Source organism: Anas platyrhynchos, chromosome 21, assembly GCF_047663525.1.
Source record: "Anas platyrhynchos isolate ZD024472 breed Pekin duck chromosome 21, IASCAAS_PekinDuck_T2T, whole genome shotgun sequence".
NCBI classification, from domain to species: domain Eukaryota; kingdom Metazoa; phylum Chordata; class Aves; order Anseriformes; family Anatidae; genus Anas; species Anas platyrhynchos.
In genome coordinates this window covers 6080689-6085563 of record NC_092607.1, presented here as the reverse complement: position 1 = coordinate 6085563, position 4875 = coordinate 6080689, and positions in this window count along the sequence as shown.

Below are 4875 nucleotides of genomic sequence, written 5' to 3'. Positions count from 1 at the left end.
GAAAGAAAAGCTGCCTCCAAGTCATCTTCTCACCGGTGTGTTGAGCAGCGGCGTACCTCCGGCGCTGCCTCTCCTGTTCCCTCTGCTGCTTGGTCCCTGCCTGCCACAGCCCCTGGGGACACCGACCACGCTGCAGACACAGCTCCCGTGGCTTTGTAAGGTCCTGAGCGATGAAGGGCACAGTCCCCACCTCACAGTGTTGGCCTGACCCTGCGGAGACCCTGAACCCCGGGTGCATGGTGGCACGGGGTGGGGGTTCACTGGTGCCCACATGCAGGCAGGGCACAGCTGAAGCCGTGGTGAGCCACGCCTGGAGCCTGGTTTTGGGATCCAGAGGACATCGCTGCTGCCTGTCCCCAATCTGCCATGGGTGCCGGGAGGCTGCAGTGCCACGGGGAAGGGCTGTGGAGGATGTCAGGCAACAGAGGGCCCTGCTGCTGCTTCAGGGGCCGCAGCATCCCCACCCGGGTGCCCGAGGGCGCACAGAGCCTCGCTGTGCTCCCTGCCTTCCTCTGCAGCCCCACGTGGCTGCCATGAATTCATGCCTGGAGGCTGCATCACTGGCACCGTGGGCCATGCGTTGCCAGCGTGGCAGAGCCACCTCACTGCCACTGCAGAGCCTGCAGTGCTGGCACCGAGGGTCCCGTGCCCGTGCCACCACGGCCCCTGCAGGGCTGGCAGCTCAGCAGCAGAGGGCACGCCGCTGCCGCCTGCCCACGCTGCCTGCGCGCCTGCTGCCAAGCCAAGCAGGAGCTCGCAGAGGTCGCTCACGCCCAAGCTCAGCTGTCCCAGCAGCCCAAGGCACAGGGAGAAAAAAAAAAAAAAAAAAAGGTGGTTGCATTTATGACCGGGCAAGGACACTCTCTGGAGTTCTGGGACACCAATTCTGGGACAGCTGCCCTTCTGGGGAAAGCAGCTATTAAACCCCAATCTCTCTAACATGCTGCTGATTGGGGCACTGTCTCTCCTGAGCCTGGTTTCATTTTCTCTTTACCCCTGGCCTCTGCCGAATCCCTCACCAACACTGTCCCATCTTCCAGATGGAAAATAGCAGCAGGCGGCAGCGCCCAAGTAAACAAACAAGCTGCTGTGAGAGGGGAGAGCATCTTTATAAGGTTAATTGGCCCCATCTAGGAGACAGACAGACATTGTCCTTTGGCTCGATCACTCATAAAGCTCAGGCGAACAGCAGTAATGCATCTCCTGGGTTGGATTTATAACCATGATTGCATTATTAGCTCATCTACATGCAAAATGATTATGAATATATTGTGGTGCTCTGCAGAGGCTAAATTACCAGGTTCTGATATTCATCAGCTTCCCTTTGAAGCTTGAAACAGGCTGAAATTCAGCAGTCTGTCTCCCTGTGACAGCAGAGGCAGGAATGGGATGGCTCGGGCCTGATCCTGCCCAGCTGGGCCCATTTTTGCTCCCCAGACCAGCAGCAGGAGGGGGCTGCTGAGCCCAAGGGCTGCAGCCGTGCCCAGAGCCGCAGCGGTATCAAGCAGCTCCATTTACAAACAAAGGCACTGATAACTCCCAGCAGGACCGACAGCCTGTTATCGTGGAGCTGATTAAAATTTCCTCTTGCAGCCAATGCAGAGGAGTTAGCTCTGTGGCAAAATGCGCACACTCCAGCCTTTAAGCCCACTGCAGCGATGTGCCGAGCCCTTCAGCACGCGTGAAGGGCTGCCCAGCCTGGCCCTGTGCTGAAAATCAGTGTGGGAAACAGCAGTGGAAGAGCCACGGCCCGGCCACGTGCCCCCACCCCAGCTCTGCGGGCTTTCCGTGGCCTCGCAGCCCCCAGGGTGCTGCTCCAGGGAGGTGACACCATTGAGTGACACGGTGGCATCCATGCGTGCAGCAGCTGGGAGGGGGATGCAAACAAGACGGAGCGAGGGGAGAAGGGGAACGCTGGTGGCACAGCCCCAGGGCTGTCACAGTGTGGCATGGTCCCTTTTCTCCTGTCCCAGATCCAGGCTGGCCTGGCTGGGATCTCTAGAACAAGCGGACAGCCAGCAGGAGAGAAGGGTGGCGACCTCGGTGCTGCTCAGACACCTCAGTGCCTCCCTGGGTCGCTGCCTCCACGGCTGAGAGCTGCTGCCTTTCTGCTGCGCTGCATCCTGCACACCCACGTTTTGGCAAAGAAGACAAGACATCCAGCTGCAGAAGAGACCCTCTCATGGCTTTTGCTCAGAGCTGGTCCCGAAAGGAGCTGACCCCCAGAACACCCCAGAGCTGACCCAAACCATGCCCTGTGCAGATCTCACACTCAGCGGAGCCTCCCCGAGCACAGGGCACCCAGTCGTGCACTCCTGCAGGAGGACCACAACACAGCAGCCCTGCAATGTGTCTCAGCAGGGTCCTCGTGGTGGCAGAGGGGGGTGAGGAACATTGGGAGCCCCTTTTGGTGTACCCGCAGCAGGCACTCAACAGATTACAGGGTTTTAACTGCTGCTAGCTGACGTGCATTTATCAGCAAGCAGATTTTAGAGTGACAGGGAGCTTGGATGAAGCAAGGAGGATGACGGGTGGAGGGCGGAGAATGCTGCTTCTTTCGTGTTACCCCATATCTGATATGCTCGGTTGTTTGCAAGAATGAGGATGTGTGTCCCACCCATTTCTGGGTAATTAGACCAGCAAGAAGGGTAACCCCACAATCCTGGCTGGAGCCACCCGGGTCAGGCAGCCAGCTGTTCTCCTGAAGCACGGCTTTGTCCCAGTTAACACAAGTTCCCCACGCAGAGATGCTTCCCATGCACTGCTACATACATGAGGCCTCATTTTCTGTTATCCCAGTTTCTCTTTTCCCCCTCCAGGATCTCCAGGACTGAGGCTCTGCGTGTCAGGGACCACGGAGGAAAGTGTCCCACAGCCACCACTGAGCTGCGGTGGGAGCTGCACACAGAGGCTGCTGGCAGAGCACCCCTGCAGACCGTGCGAGCAAGGCATCACGTAACATTAATGTGTCTTATTTATGTGCTTTTTTTTTCCTTTACAGGAAGAGGAAGTGAAGGGCCCAAAGTGAAGCTGATTTCCTGGGGTTTCCTGGTGAGTCAGGAGCAGAGCTGGGAGCCGAGCTCTAAGCACGCCCTGCAGCTCCCGGCCCCACCAAGCTCCAGGGCAGGAGCCCAGCTGGATGCAAGCTGCGCTGGGGCAGAGGGAGCTGGAGCAGCAAAGTATGGTCACACAGCAAGAAATCACTGCAGGGAGGCCAGGACATGTCCATATTTTGGCTGTGGACCATTGAAATGAAAGTTTGGGAAGGGGTCATGTCTATGCCATGGTGCTGTCCAAACAACAATGTGGTTCCCAGCCTTGCGCACAGGCATTTGGAGAATTATCGGGCTCTTGTGAGACAGCATGGGAAAATGTGCCCAGGAGGCTATTCTCAGTTTTCCTCCTTGCAGGTGGTTTGCGAGAAGTGATTGCGCCCCATCACGCAGCTTCTTGGCCACAGCTGCAGCACAACAACTCCTCCAGCCGTGGCAGCCCATGCCGGGCAATGCTGGATGGAGGACAGCTGGGGCACGGCGCTGCCCGGCCTTAGGGCTCTGTACATCCTGCCCACAGCAGGCAGCAGTTCCTTATGAGAAATCATGCTGTCACGGAGCCTGGTGGAGCATTTCAGCTGGGCAAATAAACCTGCAAAGCACTTCTTCCTGCAGTGTCAGGGCACCTGGAGGTTCGTCAGGGAACCACCAAGCCCTGCCTGTAAATGCAAAATCCTCCAGACCGAGGCTGCTAACACTGAGGGCTGGCAGTTCATAATGACAAAGGTGTGGTGTGAGGTGGCTTCTGAAAGACTTTGGAAGTGTCGGGCTAAGTGTAAATGGGGTACACTGGCCCTCTTTGCAGGACAGGACCAGTGCACTTTCCAGCTGAAGCAGCTGAGCAATGTGCAATGTGTACCCCAGAGCTCCTGGGGCTGTGCCTGGCCCACAACTCCATGGGGTGTCATAATTCCCATAGCTCCTAAAACACCCATGCCAGGGTGCCCAGGTTGCAGGGATGAATTCAGTTTTTCTCCAGAAACATCTTTTTGTAATAGGGAGCTCGGAGGAAACAATAGTGCTGGCTGGTGCAGGAGGCACCTCGCAGAGTTTGGCCGTATCTGTGTCACATCTGCCTGTGCAGGGAGCCTGGGCTGGGAAGCTGTGGGTTTGTGTTCCTGTAGCACACAGCAACATGATACTCCCAGGGAGTGCGTAAAACATGGAAAACAGCAAGGATCCCAGAATAGGCTGGAGCTAATTGCTGACAGGAATACGTGCCAAGTTCGAGATTCTGGATTTTTATCTTCTGAGTGCTCCTGGCCCCCAGCCCAAACTACCACAGAAATTGCCCATGTCTCTGGAGGGAATGGCTCCACAGACACGGTGGAGTTGTCTCGGAGGGATGGTATTCCTCACTGCAAAAGGGATCTTCAAGGTTTCAGCAGCCTGCCCGGGCAATGCAATCAGGACATCCCAGCTCAAGGCAGGAAATATTAAGGACTGAGATGAGAATGGATCTACTGAGGTAGGAACCAGCTCCAATCCCTCAGAGCAGAGAATCGGACTGGTTCCTCAGGGTCCAACCTTCTGCCCCAGCACGGGCTGCAGGGGCTTGTCCTCTGAGTGCTTTTGGGGTGGGTGAAGGAGGATTTGAAGAGGGTTCTCAGCCACAGCACCCTGTGCCTGGCAAGGGGAGACCTGGCCCTGAGGGGACACGGCTCGTGGGGACACTGCTGATGGCAGAGATGGCACTGAAGGGGCAGCACTGCTAACGGGGGGCACACTGATGGCGTGGGGGGATGACACTGGTGTGGGGACAGCAGTGACAGGGGGACACGGCTGACTGGGTGGGCTCCACTGACGGGAAGACATGGCTGAC